General features: G+C 35.9%; 1 protein-coding gene across 2 annotated transcripts in view; it reads right to left on the bottom strand.

The window, feature by feature from the left end:
* The window catches only part of LOC135846476 (cytoplasmic polyadenylation element-binding protein 2-like), a 273,109-nt gene that overhangs the window by 238,523 nt on the left and 15,421 nt on the right, over positions 1-19,165 (bottom strand). The window lies entirely within an intron of this gene.

The following is a 19,165-nucleotide window of genomic DNA, read 5'->3' on the forward strand; positions in this document are numbered from 1 at the left end:
TGCACTGTAGTCTAGCCATAGGTCGACATTCTGACGAAAATAAACTAGCCTGCAACGGGTTTGCGCTTTGGCTGGAATACAGTGCAAAAAATTGAATGAAAATGCCATGGATGGCTTCCAGTCTCTTTAAAATTTCAAAATTTTTTCTCAACGTGGTAGTAAATGTGAATTTTTTGCCTGAAAATATGATTTTTTCGCATGGGAGGTGGGGAGGGGGGAGGGGAGAAAAGGTAAATGAGCGAATTTTTTCGGCTCCAAAGTTTTTTTTTGATCCTTCAAAAATACCGTTTGAATATTTTTAAAATCATCGAGTCATGGGTCGATTGACCTACCTGAAGGGTACCTTTTTGTCTCAAATGAAAAAACAGAACAAAATAAATTCACTTGTTGAAGTGTTCTGTCGGTGATTTTCTTCTATTGTCGTACTTCTAGACTTCATTTTACTGTACTTACTGGCACTGGTGCTGTTGCTGGCTGAGGCAATTACGTGAAAAATTTATTAGCTCGCTGCGAGTATTCGGCATTAATATTTTGTAACGTTATCGTTTCAGATATCAGTACAATGTCCTTGTTGTCTCACTTCTCGTGTACTACTGTACTCGTACGAGTCATACGTAACACGTGTGTGCATTATTTTATGAAACATGGTGTATGCTTTGCTCCTCGGCGACGACGCCACGTTTCAATTTTTTCCATTCTTGTGCTTCAATTTGGCCGGATTTCAATCTAATCCCCTTTCCTAGTCTACTATGTATGTATGTACTTTGTATTGGTGTTACTTTGCTTTAATTTGGGGTTGTTAGTTGGCTAAAATTATGAAAAAATTATCAATGTTGAATCCGCAGCTGGCAGGATGTCGTAGTAGGTTGCTGCCTCGATCTCGAGCTGGGTTTTTCTATACTTTCTTGTCGTGTTGTAGCTGTGCACATGTGTGATGTTCTTCTTTATCGCGAAGTAAGACAAGCCGCGAGAAGACAATTATGTGTATGTGAGGGAATAATACCCGAGATAAAGATATCATTTTTATAAGCAACTCGATGAAGACGATATTAACGTATACCTTACTATGTAGTAATAAGGTTAGATATGTAGATAGGCACACAAACCACGTAATATCTTGTTGGCTTTCCGACAGCGCTCATGCTGGGGCTGGGCTCTTGTTGGTCGAAGATGCTGTGTAAGAGACACACCGCACGAAAGCATCACGTGTCGAGTGAAATTTTTCTTTCTTCTATCTCGAATATAATAACGCCGGTAATTACGACGAAGAACGATGGCGAAATCCATCCAGCTCACAGCTTCCCCCTTCCCTAGCACCCTCTTCTTCCTTGTTGAAAAACCTTGGTGTTGGGTACCTGGCTCGAGATAACTTCAAAGGCGTCGAGCACGAATTTTCTTTTCATTTTTGAACGAAATAGCTCGCTTTTTTGAGGTAATTTATTTGAAGATTTTTTTTTCACGAGGTTGGTGGGTGAAACGGTGTGTTTTGCGTGAGCCTTTGGATTTTTTTTCTCGCTGTTTTGTTATCTTTTTAAGCTGAGCATGTTGGCGAAGTTTTTCTGGCAATTAGTGGTGGTTTTAAGCGCGTGGGTTGTGGAGTGGCGTCGACGAATTTGTACGCATATTTGCGTTAAATTTGGAGAATTTCATTTCAAAGGTGGGTTTTCAAGGTTTTTTGTTCGGTTAGGTGGGTGTAGTGGTTTGTCAGAAAATTTGCGCATCTTTTATCATATTTGATTTTTCTGCGATTCATTCATTTGCGAACGATTTTTTCACCTTTGAGTTCGTAAATCATTTTTACAAATGAGAATCATCTTCAAATTCTCATTGATGGATTTGAAGAAGGCGAATTTTACCACATTCTTTTTCATAGAATTGGATTTAGTAATGATCAGTCGTTCGCAAATGATCTGTCGATTCTGAGCGAATCATGATTCGCTCACGAATGAAGTTCAATTTTTGATGTTTGGAGTATAACCGTCAAGTTTCATTGTTTCATCGTGTCATTTATATGCATAATATAATTTGATTTTCAGTGATTCATTCGTTCGTTAACGATTTTTCTCATCTGAACGAATCGTTCGCGAACGAATCATTCACAAATTTATTGGTAGACGAATAATATTTCTTTTTGTTGGTCATGTATCATCTGATTTCATTTCCAAGTGATTCGATCGGTTTTTTTTAGCGATTCAGTCGTTCGCGAACGATTTTTCTATTCTGAGCAAATCGTTCGCGAATAAATTGAGTTCAATATTTTCATGGTAGGTTCAAAATCGTCGAGTTTCGTTATTTCCCCTACACAGAATTTGATTTCTCTGTGATTCAGTCGTTTGTGAACGATTTTTCTTGTCTGAATGAATCGTTCGCGAACGAATCATTCACACGTTTTGTTGGTGAACTGACTAATGTTTTTTGTGTTGGTGGTTGTATCATCTCATATCATTTTCAAGTGATTCGGTCGTTATTTAGCGATTCACTCGTTCGCGAACGAATTTTCTATTCTGAGCAAATCGTTCGCGAAGGAATCAAGTTCAACATTTGATAATTGGTTCAAATCCGTCAAAGTTTGTTGTGGCACTTTCCCTTACCTAATTTTATTTTCAATAATTCGTTCGTTCGTGAACGATTTTTCTTGTATGAACGAATCGTTCACGAACGAATCATTCACTTTTTTCATTGGTAGAATAACCAATATTTCTATTTGTTGGTCATGTATCATCTGATTTCATTTCCAAGTGATTCAGTCGTGTTTTAACGAATCAATTCGTTCGCGAATGATTTGCTCAGAAGAGAAACATCGTTCGCGAACAAATTGAGACCAATATATTTTGACGATAGGTTTAAAATCCTCGAGTTTCGTTGTGCCATCTACACATGATTCGATTTCTTAGTGATTCATTCGTTCGTGAACGATTTTTCTTGTCTGAATGAATCGTTCGCGAACGAATCTTTCACAACTTTTATGATAGATCGTTGAATGTGTCGTTCTGACTTGTCGTGTATTATCTGATTTATTCCAAGCAGGGATGAAAAGCCTTAAAATGAAACTTCAGCTTTTGGCTTTTAGCTTGAAATTTCAAAATTGAAACTTTTGGCTTTGGCTTTCAGCTATCTCAATTTTTAAGGCTTGCTTTAGCCAAACTTTCGGCTTCCAATGGCTTTCCCTTATATTTTCAATTTAACAGCTTTCAGCTATATTTAATTAAGCTTTCAGTTTTTAACTTTTGGCTTTAAGCTTTTGACTTTGAACTTTTAGCTAATATGCCATCAATTTACAAAAAAGGGAATTAAAAATTAGATCAGGTACATTAATTTCATAATTAGTGATAGTGGAGAATATTCATTGCTAGAATTATTTCCCTTTTTTTTTTCATTTTACTAAATCACATTAAAATAAAATTGAATGAAATTTTTTTCATTTTTTTGTTTCTTCCAGATTTAGAGAATTCAATTCTGCAAAAAAGCCTTTGAAAAAAGCCAAAAAAATGAAACTTTTGGCTAGCTTTTGGCTTGGAAAAAATGAAACTTGCAAACTTTTAGCTTTTGGCTTAGTGCGAAAATTTGCTCGGCTTTCAGCTTTCGGCTAGCTTTTCATCCTTGATTCCAAGTGATTCGGTCGTTCTTCAGTGATTCATTCGTTCCCGAACGATTTTTGTCTTGTGAACGAATCGTTCGCGAACGAATAAAGTCCAGTTTTTGAATTTTGAGGGCAGGATTAAAACCGTCTAATTTAGCTGTTTCATCATCCACGCGTATTTTCATTTTCCAACGATTCATTCGTTCGCGAATGATTTTGCTTCTCCGAGCAAATCATTCACAGTGATTATTGATTTATTGAAGTATGTTTAGATTTGATGTTTAAATGCAATTTAGTCGAAAATTTGTAACCAAAATGAAAAAGCTGGCTCGAAAATATCTATATTGGAAAAACATCGATAAGGATATCGAATGTATGGTGAGAGATTGTGAAAAATATGCTGCAGCTCAGAAAAGCCCTGTGAAAGCTCCGTTACATCCTTGGGATAAGCCTAGTAGCAATTGGCAGCGCATTCATATCGATTATGCTGGTCCTTTTCAAGGGTATCATTTTCTAGTCGTTGTTGATGCAAAATCAAAATGGATGGAGGTTGGCTTCCAGAGAAATGCACCCTCTTCCGAATCAACTATCGAGATGCTAAATCAAATTTTTGCTCGAATTGGATTTCCTGAAATAATCGTTTTAGACAACACTACTATTTTCACCAGCGAAACCTTTCAAACTATTGTAAAAATCGAAGTATTTCCCAGAAATTCATCGCATCAGGTCACCCTGCAACCAATGGGCTAGCAGAGAGAAACATTCAAACTCTGAAGAAACCTTTATCTTCAGCAGACAACTTGCAGCAGATGAACAAGAAATAGTGTTGGCCTGAGAATATTCTCAATGCGCATAATCTGAGAATATTCTCGCATATTCGCGAATATTCTCAAATGCTTGGAGAATATTCTCTCAAAAAAATAAAAATCATGAATTTTTTCAAAAAATTCAAAGATTTTTCTACAATTTTCCGCAATTTACAAGTTTTACAACTACTTTTCTTTATAAATTTCCAATTTTCCTTAATAATTTGAAAGTTACCAAAAATTTTCACTGAAAGTTTCCTATCATCTCTAAATGTTCTAATTTTTTGAAAAGAATCTGCGGAATATGCGTAAGAATATGCGCATATTCTTGCGCATGTGCAAGCAAAAAAAGAATATTCGCGAATTTGCCCAACACTAATGAGAAATTACAACAAATTCTAATGAGCTATTGAGCAACGCCATTGAGAAATGGAAAATCTCCAGCCAAATTATACCTGAATCAAAAATTACGCATTCAACTAGATGCAATTTTTCTGGTAAAACCAGAACCAAGTAACAAATTGATCTTTAAAGGTACGCATCATTTTCAACCTGGAGATTGCGTTCAAGCATGATATTATTCGAATAATAGACCTCAATAGCGTCCAGGAGAGATTGTGCAGAAAATAGGAAATCTCCATTATCTAGTCAAGTTCGATGGTGGTTATAAAATCAAGCGACACATCAACCAACTTCAACAAGGTTTGCGGAAAGTAGCACTTGCGGATGAAACAGTACCTGAAGTAGTTGAGCCTCATCAAATGCGGAAAACGCTGTTAACGCCGTTGACTCCGTTACGAGGAATTTTATCTTCAAATACTGCAGTGACAGCAGATACTGTACCAGAATGATCAAATCAAAATCAACAGGCAAGACATCCGCCGCCAATTATGTGTCAGCTATCTTCAAGGGAATGTAAAAGGCCGAGATATCTGGACGATTATGTTCAATAATTGTACATACTTTTTTCGAATATTTTTCTATTTATTTTCTACTATTTTTCGATTATTTTTCCATGTATTTATTTTTTTTTTCTATTGTGTTTATTCTATTTATTCTATTTAATTATCAATTTTTGAAATTTTGCGCAAGGTGAGGCTGTAGTATCCGTAGATACCCCCACCTATTCGATTGTTATCTACGTACATAGCAACATTGTACATATATAGTTCGTGAATAAACGTTGTGATATACAAGCATGTACGAGTTCCTACATCGTGTATCATCTAATTTGATTCCAAAATCATTCAGTTGTTCTTCAGGATTCATTCGTTCGTGAACGATTTCTATCTTCTGAGCAAATCGTTCGCGAACGAATTGAGCCCAATAATCGTTCGTACACGAATCATTGATACATTTTTGCATTTTCAGAATATGTAGCGTTGAAAATGATGTAAAAATGGAAAGAAATTCTCAAGAACTTCCCAAAATGTAAAAAAAAAATGTCGAAAAATCATTAATTCTAAAAAGTTCATCGAATTACCCCTCTGAAGGGAGTGTGATCTCGCTGAGTCTGCACGTTCATGGGTAAACATTCTCGAACCCAAAACTGTGCAAACATCTGGAAGGAAAGTGATCCACCAGAATCTGCTCGTAAAATGGTTTCAATTCGTAGTTTTTGAACGTTTCAAAATGAACCACGCTTGTAGAGTAATTCGCGATGTATTTTTCTGGTGGCATCGTACATAGCCATAAACTTCTCACAGTCGACACAATCTCAAACACAACGGTAGAGTACGGCGGCAGTCTGCATGTAAATGCTTCTTCCATCTCTGGCTGAGCTGTCGCTTCGCCATTTGTAATAGTATAAAACGGATTTAGCTAACTGTGGCATGATACCAGCGCGGTGTAACGTAATGACTTTGCATATAGTATATTTTTCATTCTTTTATTCACCTACTTCACCGGGTAGAGAACTCATCTCTGGAGGTACTTTTGGTAGAGTGGGTATCGCGCGACTCCTTATTCTGCAAGTACGAGCCAGCAAAACAATAAACGTCGTTTTAACTTTTTACTCGGTATATAAATTGCTTCGGCGAAGTTTATCGACATCCTAGCTCGCGACGGTTATACAAAGCGAGTTGTTTCCTTTCCTTTGCTTTGGTATATACGAGTAAGAGTACGAGTACGTATACTTTTCGTTTAAACGGCGAAATGGTATATAATATTTTGTAGTCGAAAAAAAAAGAGTACAAAATATACTAGCTAGCGTACCTGCGAAGCATCGTACCATAATGTAAGCTTAACACGTAAGTCGCTCCATAACTGTTATTCGTGTTTTTGGACGCGGAAAGTTCTTCGTGATAAAAATAAATAAGAAAGCAGTAATAACTTTTCGCTGCTAACTGGAATACGTAGGTAAGGTAAGGTACCTACTACCAATAGGTGCTCATATATTTGTGTACCAAAGGTAGCTCAGGTCGAGCTGCTTTACTGCCATCCGAAAATAAATACGTATGCATAAATTCGAGTATTATCCTATTCTAAACGATAACGTCGTTTTTCTTTCTGAAAATATATCTATTTCGGAGCTGTTGGGGTGAAATTTTGAGACCGATTCGCGATTGGTGGATGAGTTCAACATACTTTTGTCAGTTTTGTCACTCGAATATCATCTCATTTCAGCATGTAAAGTTTCTACAACTTGACGATGGAAAAAATCATTATTCTGGACAGGACTTTAGTGTTTCTTCTTACTGAATTTGATTAAAATAACGTGGCTGTCCTTAGTTATAGTTATGGTACATTCACGTTACAAAAAAATCGGCTTCATCGAGTTGGCACGTTTACGTTCCAAAAAAAATCGGTTCACTTTTGTACTAGATGATGATTTTTTAACATAGGGGAAAGGGGAGGGAGATGGGTGACATTTTTTTAGTTTTAAAATTCATCCTGTGACTCGAATGAGTACGATCCAATACCTCAGATTCAACTTTCCAACGACTTGTAACCCAGAAAACATCCCACATATTGAATTTTATTCAATTCCTGCAAATTTTGGGCCAAAAGAGTACGAACAAAAAACATTCGTATAGTTATTTCCACAAAAGTAACTTTTTTTTGGGGAAAGACAAGGTGAAAAGAACGACGTTGCTAGTGCTAGACTTGAACAAATGACAAATGTTTCGCAACAAAAACCACACTTTCGAGCTAAGAACTTATAGGTAGCTGAAAAATACGCCAGACACAGACTTGTTCGAACGTGTACACAGAAAAATAAGCCTCCAGCAGCCCGCATAATACGAGTACGTATGCATTGCATATACATGTTGCGATTATTCACCTCGTTTTTTCCTCTCTTTGTTTTTGTTTTGGCAGCTGTACGTTAATAGCAGCGAATGCTCCGATTCTCGTATAATGTATTATTTCATAACGGGTCGTCAAAATGGAAAATCCGTTCGATATAATTGAAAAGAAAACAGGTCATTTTTCGAATAAAACATTAAACAGCAGTTTGAACGAGCGAAGAATGTGGCAAGATGATTGAAATGAGCACCGAAGAATAACATAAAATCGTTCGAAATAATGTTCCGAGTCGATAAAATCCATTACTTGAAATTTAAAAATGGAAGCACGAGTATTTCGATGAAAATGGTTCAAAATAACGCAGGATGAGGAATTTCAGTAGGTAAAATAAAACACAGACAATCCAAAAAAGGCATGTACAAAATAAATAGAGCCATAGGAGACTTCCAATTCCAAATCCTTCTCCATCTATGAATAAAATTATGCCAAAATTAGGCCCAAAAAAACCGAGAAGAAAAAAATCACCCTCTCGTAATCTCGTCTCGTTAAGGTTCTCTAATCTTGACGTTCACGAAAGAACGAACCTGATCTAGCTAGCACTGAATTCCAATGTAGAGACTAGAGAGATTAGCCTGGTTCTCAAACGACGCAAAGCTACAGTATCCAGTCTTCTAGGATGATATTTGACAGAGATAGAAAAGCAGAGGGGAGAAGGGATTCCATTACCTCATCTACTTTATAACGTAATGGTGATAAGACAATCTACCGAGTTAATCTTTCAAACTAGTCTTTATCACTGAAGAAATAATGAATTCGTTTTATTTTTAGATAAAAACCTACCCGAATGAGCTTCTCTGTGCCTGAAACGTACAGGACAGGGAGAGCAAATTCAGAATATTAATGCAGAATGTCTGATCAGTCGGGTTCGATTGCTGCGATATTTTATCCTTGAATATCATTTTTCAATATGATACTCACAGCTGAAAAAATTTCAAATCTAGGTAAAAGGGAAAGAAACAAAAGCACTGAAAAATCATCTTCTTTTCCATCCCTCTCCCTTCCATTACAATAATCCACCAATTTCCATTTAGTACTCGTAGAAACTCGATTTGAGAGATAAGAAAGAGAGGGAGGGGAATAAGATTCAAAATGAAATCAATTTTGACTCTTTAAACACAAAACCTTCATCAACCGTAACAAATACGAATATTTCTAATTTTTCTCACACTGCAGCATGACCGAAAAATGGCCTAGTGAATAATGACAGTGAAAGAAACCGCATTGGGTCAATTTTATCGCATCAACGAACCACCAGCAGAACACCATGTTGATAACAAACGAGATGAACTTGGAGAAGAAGACGAAGAGTCGATGATAAGGTTATCACTGCATTGCAAAATTTTCATAATTTTATCGACGACGACGCGACATGACACGAAATCAAGTTTTGGAAAAAAAGAAAAGGGACGAGACAAAAGTACATTTTTTTGGTACTTTTACAAGTTCAGGATGGCCTGAGTCTGAAGTTTCGAAAAAAGAAATCATTCGGTCAAGTTGAGCTGAGTAGTTTTTGCTTGAAATACTACATACGAGTAGTAAGTTAGTCGTTCTGCTTCAATCAAGAAATCAAGATATCAAAAACTGCTTGAACAAAAAAAAAAAATCGAAGTATTTGAAAATTGTTCAAACTTTGAGCTCTTGCTGAGAGAGAAGGATAAACACTGACCCGAAAATTTGAAATTTTTTCTCACCTGGTTGAGGTCATTTGGCCAAAAAAAATTTGTGACGCTCCGTCAAATTTCCAAAAAAAAAAAAATTGAAAAATGATCCACTTTATTGAACACCCAGTTTTTCAACATACAACTAAAAAAGATGATCTCTATTTGGACCAATAATTTATTTCATTCTTCGCAGAATTATTTTTAAAAGTGCTATAGCTATAGATTAATGCCTAAAAAAATGGTCAATCAATAATAAAAAATAACTTACTCATTTGCACTATTAGGTATTTCTTTTGACAATAAAAAAATATGGTACTAACCTGAAACAAATAAACAAAACAAAAAATCGATTAGTTGATTGCAAATCATTCATCTAATTCTATTTCAACATATTTTAATAATCTACTTTTAATTAGAGAAAAATTCACGAATTAGTTTTCAAAAATTTTGGGGCTCATAACAACCCTCAGATCTACTGGAAATGAAAAAAGCTCCTTTTTATTGCAGCAAAGTACATTTTCAAAAATTATTGGGACATCCCCCCCCTCGACGGTATTTGAGCCAAAAATGTACTTTCATCTTCAAATTTCACTTTTTGACCGTTTTCGAAAAAATTGTGAGGGGAAGGGAACCCCCCCCCCCAAAATTATCTATGAATGAGGAATGTTGAAAAATTCAATATGAGTATCCAATTATAATAGATTTTTGAGAACGCTGATTTCAATTTCATCAACCATTTGCACGAACTAGGGCATGGCTCGTACTCAATTTTTTTCCAAAAAAAAAGGTTAAAAAAGTAAGCAAAAAGTGTTGACATCATTGAACAAAAAAAAATCACAAAAAAACACTCTTTCCCAATTAAAAACGTAAAAAAAGAACAAAATAAAAAGAAAATAATAAACATTCCAAATGCAATAGATATGATAATGATTAACGAACCTCAGTTGATATGTACTTGGACAATTTCAGGTAAGAAGCAGAGCTTTTTGGAAATTATGGCCCAAAAAATGGATACTATTTCCAAATTTTTTCAGAAGAAAAATGATAACTTTTCCAAATTTTTTCAAAAGAGTAAGACTATTTTGCAACTTTTTGGCAACAAAGCAAGACTTTTTAGCAATTTTTGACATGAACACGAAAATTTTTTTGATAATTTCAAAATCAAGATTTTGACAATTTTGATAAAAGGTCGAGCTTTTTCAAAGTTTTTGGCAAAAAAAACGAAATTTTTTGAGTGATTTTTGAAAAAAATTCAAAGACTTGTGGAATTTTTGTCAAAAAACGACCATTTTGAGCAATTTTTGGCCATAAATCAAATTTTTATGACAATTTTTAGCAATGAATTAAATTTTTCACGATCTTCAACAATAAGCGACATTTTTGGCATTTATAGGTTAAAAAACAAGATTTTATTAAAACAATGACCAATTTTAGAAAAAAAGCAAGAGAACTTTCGGAAATTACTTGTAAAATAATGACTTTTTTGATAAAGCCAAAAAGGAAAAGTTTTTCCGAAATTTTTGGCAACAAAACGAGAGTATAGAGCAATTTAAAGAAACGAAGTAAATTGTTCGGAATTTTTTACAAAAACGACAATTTTTCGCAATTTTTGACAAAAAACAACACTTTTAGAGGGTGAAGAGGAAGAAGGTACGTTATTAAACGGTGTTCAAAAATTAATTCTGTACCCTCAAAACCCACACTTTGGTACCATCTAAGAATTTTTCAAAATTTTCAGTTTTGCACCACTTTCTTGAAGTCTATTTAGGATTTTGGGGTTAAATTGTCATCAGATGCACCACGAAGTAATGTATTGTGGAGGGGGAGAGGTTTTCGCCAGATTATTTCAACTTTTTACCCCATATCCTCCTCCCCCTTTCTTCCTCAATCAGTATTTTTCATGCTAATTAGCCAGATGTGGTTCGAACAACTTTTGGAAGGGGAGTTAGAACCAAAATTGTTGAATAAAATAATTTTATAAATGTTCCAAAACGATGCTTTTAAAAATTCCAAAAATTTCACTTATTGCTAAATATTGTAAAAAAATTCATTTATTGCTAAAAATTGCCATAAGGTTTCGGTTTCTTGCCAAAAATTGCTCGAAATGGTCACCTTTTGACCAAAATTCCACAAGTCTCTGAAATTTACTCAAAAATCTCGTTTTTTTGCCCAAGACTTCAAAAAAAAGCTCAACCTTTAAAATTATCAAGATCTTAAAAAGTTAAGAATTTATGCGAGATACAAAAAATTATTTTCAATATTTCAATATAAGAAGTTTCGATCCCAAAATTTTGTGCTTTTGGGTATTTTATTTTTTTGAATGAAATTTCGCAACTTTTTTCGTTATTTTTCCTTTTTATTGCAGCGAAGCCAACTCTTTAATGTATTGATTTTGTAATGTTTCTTGATTTTTCCAAAGTTAACTGAAGTTAATTTTTCATTCTTGAAAATTTTTTTGAAAAATTGCACAGCAGAATTTACCTAAATCTGCTCGAGCGAAGCGAGGGCAAAAGCTTTCGAAAATTGATAATTTTTCAAAAGTAAAACCTTATTTTTGATATGAGAAGTCAATTTTTTAACCCTTCGACTTTGATTAGAGAATATAAAAGGAAAGTAATCTAGCTCGAGCGAAGCAATGGCGAAAGTTGTGAAAAATTGATAATTCGAAACGTGGAACAATAATATTCTTGAATTTTTGATGATGCAAAAAAGTTTGGTTTTCATGGCTTCAGAATTTTCAGTTATCAAGAAATTATAATATTTTTAAAAATATGAAAACTCTCAAAAATTCGCAATTCTTCATTTTTTTCAGAATTCGACTTCAAACATATTTTTAAAAACAACCTATTTTGACAATAATTAGAAATTATTGTTTCCGAATTTTCGACCAAAAATAGGACATTTTTTGATATTTTAGCATAAGTTACGACTTTCGGGCAGTTTTGACTAAAATGCATAGGGGAGACCTTCTTTTTGGGAAATTTCAAGTAAAACCACTTTTGTACCTATTTTTGAAGTGTTATGTATAAGTCAATTTTTTTGGCACGAGTGAAGTGAGGGCAAAAACGTTTGTTTCAAAAAGCAAACCTCTATGGTTTTTGGCAATTCTTCAATTTTCCCTGCTTACACAATTTCTTGCCAAATTTCCCAACTTTTTTGAAAATTTACAATTCAAAAAGGAACCCCCTATGGTTTTTGGCAATCCTTCGATTTTCCCTGCTTACGCAATTTCTTGTCAAATTTCCCAACTTTTTTCTATCTCTCCTAATTTTCCCCAAAAATTTCCAACTTTTCGCTGGAATTTTTCCTTCGAGGAGGAGGGGGGGGAGAAACCTCCTCCCACACCCTGCCACCGTTTGGCACACCTTCGATGGTCATCAAAAATTAAATTAGCTCCCTTCGGAGCCTTCATAACGAAAATTTCAAACCATCGTATCTCAATTCATCCTCATTTATGTACAATAACTCCATTTACACCGGCTAATATACACAAATGGTCGTTCATCCCTGGTAAACAGGGTCATACATCCATTTGGCAAATTACACGTCACAAATGATGACAGTACAGCCTACACACAGCGTCAGCAGAAACACTACGCCCGCAGCCGAGCACTAAGGGATGATGCTTCAGAGTACACGGGGGGGGGGTCGAGGCAGAAATCGAACAAGCACTAAACATACATACACGATAATTAGCAAAAAGATAAAGCTCGTGGCTCGAGTAGGTACATAGGTAGGTAGAGGAGGTACACGCCGCAAAACACAGCTTTGATTTGAATTCTGTGCGAGGAGCAAGATGCACAGAAGATATCATACCATAGAGACAGAGAGATATACTCGTATATAGGCGCACAAACATCGTTCGCACAGAGAGAGAGAACTGTACCACCATCTCTCGCCTGTAGTAGTATATCCTCTATCGAGTCGTCACGACTCACGAGCGAGCGACACAAAGCACAAAACTTTGGAAAATCTGCGAAACACGCCGCTCTCCGGCGGTGGAAAAGACCGCGGCGAGGCAGGCTCGTTCCACTTGCGCCTAAAAATCGATTTTGTCTAAAACTCGTATACGTGAGCGACTTTGTATACGAGTAGTAGTTGGTAAAATACAAACGAATAGTAGTACGTATAGCACGTAGGTATAAGTAACCAAGGGGGTACGGCACACAGACACCGGCGGACCCCCAATCCCCCTCGATACATCGACAAAGCAGCCACAGTAGTGGAGAAATATTGTACAGCGAAAAAAGAGCCGGCTGGTTAGCATTTCGTGACAATCCACCATGTACGAGTAAAGCTCTCACGAGATTCTGTATATACCTACCTACTTTTTGTACATATATATTACGAACAACATAACCTACACATACTCCAATATAATCACATCCTCTCGTCTCATCTCCTCCTCCTCCTCCTCCTTCTCTTTTTCTCATCTCACTTCGTCATTTTCTTGCTTTTGTCTCTTTCTCGTACACTCGTCGTCGTATTTCACAGCACAGCTTTCGGAAAATTCTCTCGTGTTACAATATTTTCAAATATTAACTTCGTCCATAATAGTAACGTTTTTCACAAAAAAAAAAAAAAAATGAGAAAAAATAAAGAAAAGAAAAAAAAACACGTCGAAAAAAAAGTGGAAAAAATGAGAAAAAAGATAACTACACCGATGTAACTTTCGTGCTTTTTTTTCTGTTCGTTTCTCGAAGAAAAAAAAAATCATCGTCGATGTGATTTTTTCCCATTTTTATTTCTTTTCATTGTCCCATCGACGTCCTCTCCTGGTCTGCGACCGTTTAAAAGCGTATAAAATATGTGATATTGAAACACCGTGATCTGATAGTATGTGTACAAGAACAAGAGTACAACACGAGCAGCAGCAGTTGCCATATCGATATTTTATTATTTATTTTTATATTTGTACGTGTAAGTCGAGCATACCCTATACTCGACTCGTACACGTATATATAAAATAAAACGAAAAAAATGTTGGCCAGGGTTATTTCTTCTCTTTTTTTCCCGTTTCAATTTCGCGTCATTTTTTCCCTTTCTTTTGCGGGCGCTCGTGTACATGGTACGTACGAGTATATGTATGTTTATGTGTTATTGTATTGGTTTTTCGAACGAGCGATAAAGCGATAATTTATCGACGTCGCGGCGGCGGTACGCGGTTTCAACTTTCCACTCAATACAATAAAGTACTCGCCAAGATAGAGCTAACTGATAAGGTCCCAATTCAATAAAGTTTGCCTTCTCGTACCCCCTACCCTTCACTTCCTCATCTTGATAAATGTTCGTTTACTTCATATTGTACATAGTTACTTTTCGCGTATATTATTCGCAACCGATGCGATGCGATGCGATGATGTTATATGCGCGAATACTTGTGCTGTTGTCACCACCGCACCGCCGTCGAGTTGACGAGTTAGGTCTCTTGAGACGTGGTGATTCTACTTTGGTATACTCTTCCTTCTTCGTATCAACTCGAATAAGTCACCCCTTGTACCCGTTTTTTTTTTTTTTTGGTTCAGTTTTTCGAGAAAACGACGACGACGTCTTTGTAGAGCGAATGGCAAAATACGGCGAGGGGCAGCTCGAAGAGTAGGCTTTTAGTTTGATCGAATACTTCGCGAGATATTAATTCGAGTAATCGAAACGACAACGTTTTCAAAGTTGCAAAAAAGAACGAATAAGTTTTGAACTTTAAAAGGAAACGATATTCGAAAGTTAGTCGAGCGTTATTCCAGCGACGACGCAGAGGAAAGGGAAACGTTTATCGAGTAAATGAAAGTTGCACAGGCATTTGAATACCTCGAAAGCTCGTCTAAACGTTGAGGTAACGTTGACTGAATAAAAATAACTGGGTAACGTAACCAAAATAGTACAATACCGTTATTCAAACGTTAAGATAACATTATTCAAATACTGTAGTAACGTTACCAGAAAATACGTAACTCGGAGAGAAAAAATACCTGAAGATCATAGTAACGATACCAGAACGTTGAATTAACGTTATCAAAACGTTACAGTACTGTAATCAGACACGTTATGATAAAGTTATCAGAACCATTGAAATAAAGTTATCAGAAACGTTACGGTAACGGTATTAGAAACGTTACAGTAACGATATCAGAAACATTACAGTAATGGTATAAGAAACGTTACAGTAACAGTATCAGAAACGTTACGGTAACGGTATCAGAAACGTTACAGTAACAGTATCAGAAACGTTACGGTAACGGTTTTGAAACGTTACAGTAACGGTTTTGAAACGTTACAGTAACGGCTTTGAAACGTTACAGTAACGGTTTTGAAACGTTACAGTAACGGTTTTGAAACGTTACAGTAACAGTTTTAGAAACGTTATAGTAACGGTATCAGAAACGTTACAGTAACGGTATTAGAAACGTTACAGTAACGGTATCAGAAACGTTGCAGTAACGGTATCAGAAACGTTACAGTAACGGTATCAGAAACGTTACAGTAACGGTATCAGAAACGTTACAGTAACGGTATCAGAAACGTTACAGTAACGGTATAAGAAACGTTACAGTAACGGTATCAGAAACGTTACAGTAACGGTATAAGAAACGTTACACAGGGTATTTAACGGATCACTACTTTCACTACTTGCACTACCTGTTAGATACCCTGTTACAGTTACGGTATTAGAAACGTTACAGTAACGGTATTAGAAACGTTACAGTAACGGTATTAGAAACGTTACAATAACGGTATCAGAAACGTTATAGTAACGGTTACAGAAACGTTACAGTAAAATTCTGTCAAAAAAGTGAGACCATTTTCATAAGTATTTTTTTATGGCAAAAAGTCAAAAACGAGATTTCTTGGAAACTTTTGGAAAAGTCAAACATTTTGGAACTTTTTGAATAGTGATTGTGATAAATGGCAAGACTTCTTCGTTATTTTTGGCTGAAGGCCAAACTCACAATTTCAGCAAAAGATTAGATTCTTCAACAAGTTTTGGCAAAATGATGAAAGCTTTCAACAAAAATGTGATATATGTATTCGCAATTATTTATAGAAGAAAATCAATTTTTTCGCACTTACATGTAAAAAGGTAGCGAGATTTTTGCAGAAATTCTGGTAAAAAACAAAACAAAGAAGATTTTTAGCCAGTTTTTGACGAAAAAAGCGAGAATTTTTTTTCCAAAAAGACGAACGATTTTTGAAAAAAAAATTTCGGCAAATTTGACGTAAGTCGAGACTTCTTGCGATTTTTAGCAGGAAGTAAGACTTTGACAATTTCAAATTCTTGAATACTTTTTTTTTCAAAAAAATCAACTTTGGCAACCAAAAATTTTATGATAAGAGTTTGTTTCAAGATTTTTGAAAAATTTTCGACGATCAAAAAAAATTTAAAAAGTTGTTTCGAGGGAGTCTAATTCCTTGTACATAATTATTTCTGCTCAAAGAAAATCTGTCTATGGTATTTCAAAAGTAATATTGAGAGCGCCTTCAAAAATTCAAAGTTGAACTTTTTTTATCGAAAACTCGGTCAAAAGTTTTTAAAAAATCCAGAAAGTATACATTTTCATGATGTTTACAACTAGAACCAAACCTAACGAAAGAGGGAGGGGGGTGTGATTCCCGAAATTTTGGTTAAAATGTACGAAATATAGAATATTGTGTGACACATCGTTTAATACATTTTTGAGGTCTCTGAATACGAATATCACTTCGTTTTTTCGATTCGACCACTCCAACTTCCTCCCCCACCCCACCGACACCTCAAATTTCCTGAAAATTGAAAAAATCGTACAACATAAATGGTTTATTAGGTTTTCGGGAACGCCGAAAACAAATATCAACTTATTTTTTTCGATTCGATCCCTCCAACGCTTCTTAAATGATCTCAATTCGACCTGTTTGGACTCCCCCCCCCAACTTTTAAATTTTATCCAGGAATTTTAAATTGCTCTGGAAGAGTTGAGACATGAACTTGAGCTTTTATGACTTTGGTCGGTACTTATTAGATAGCCTCGTCTCTAACGTTTTGGTTTTTAAAATTTGATTTTTTTTTTACTTCTTCTGGAATTAACCAACAAATTTTTCAAAAGTTGTAGAGCTAATTGAATTCTTCGAATGAAAGACCTGAATTCAATAGTGCATTTTTCTCGATAATTATGCTTCTCTCTATGAAATCAGGACCAAAATATAAGTGGCTCGTTTCACATAAACTTGAACCAAAAATGGTCGGGTCCTCTGATCACTACAATCAATTTGATTCAACAGGTTCTAAGGGTCCTCTTGAAAGTCTAAGACGAAGAAAACCACCATCATATCCGCCTTTCTCGAATTTTTCACGCATCAGAATTTTTTTCATTCGCAAAACTGTCAAACTTAGAACTGTTCAGTGTTCATATCCTGAGAATAATTCAACTTCGAGCAAATTTTTTCACATGGTGTCAACGAAAATAGATTGAAGATTCAAAAATCAAAAGTTTTCAAAATCAGTAAAGCTCAAAGTTGACATCTGTCTGTGTAATCTCCAAATTTCATGATGAATTATACAGAAACTGAAGATAACCATTTGGAAATTTAGAAAAATCAAGAGTATAACAATTTTTTATCCTCATTTTCAACAAACGCATCTTCGAACAGTGATCCAAAACCGGGTGAGGGAGGGGGGGGGGGTAAAGGGTCACAATTATGATCAAAATTCCAAAAAGATCTTCAAAAGTGAAATGATACATCGATATTTATTCATCTACTCATTTATTTTTCGACACATTGACAATCTTTCTAAAACCCTCCTTCCTCGCCTCTCTCCTCAATCCAATCAAAATTCTTCCAAAAAATTGAAATCTGCCTGCTTTGCCTGTACACAAAGTAAGATTTATTCCAATTTCTAGGTGTCAAATTCTAAAATCAATTAAATCAGACACAAACCTCTCACTCTCCATTCATTCTTCTCATCCTGGCAAACCTGCAACATCCCAAAAGCCCCACTTCGCTCAGTTATTTCGAGCTCAAAGCGAACTCAAATTTGCAATTCAAACCTAAAACTGCAACCCTGCCACTTTACACACCCCTCACGATACCTCAACCATTGTGCTTCAATCGAGACCCCTTTCAAAGCCTTACACATAGGGGGTTATCGATTTCACACGCAGCTATTCGCATCTTTATAAACGCGCCTCGAAAATGAAGAAATTACCTTTCTTTGTTCGTTCGAACCTCTCCTCCACCGTTCTATAGGCCTCCATTGCGCAAAAGCTCTGAAATATTCAATTTCGCTACCCAAATTGCTCCTTTTCATTCATTCTCTCTGGTTGAAATTCGATTCTTGGAAATCGCAACCGAGCAGGTACGAGTAGATAGCATAATATACAAAGTATCCACCAAAAAAAAAAAGAGGAGCGAAAAAAAATCACTCTTTTAACACGGCACTCGGCGGCATGCCGCTGCCGCAGCCGGTACCGCACGTGAGAGATGGTCGCCGGCGGGTGCACTGCCTGCCTATACCGTTTTTCAAAATCTACGACGTTTTGTGCGGCGCTTTGAAGGGGGCAGAGGGTGCAGCGCGGCGCTGCCAAAATGAAAAACGTGCGTGCGTGTTTGTGTGCAAGTGTGCAATGGGTAACCGTAGCAGTAGTAGTACTTTATGCTACAAAAGCCGGCAAATCGATAATATTCGAGCAACGCTAGCGAAAGCTTAAAAAAGACAGCCTTTCGATAGTATATACCTACGTACAAAATACGTACGTATATACCAGCTCAAGTGGTAGATATAGACCTTTCAGAAGTGAAATTTTCTCTTTCTTCGAGTCTTCGAGACGTGTAGGTTTCTTTTT

Source organism: Planococcus citri, chromosome 1, assembly GCF_950023065.1.
Source record: "Planococcus citri chromosome 1, ihPlaCitr1.1, whole genome shotgun sequence".
Taxonomy (NCBI): domain Eukaryota; kingdom Metazoa; phylum Arthropoda; class Insecta; order Hemiptera; family Pseudococcidae; genus Planococcus; species Planococcus citri.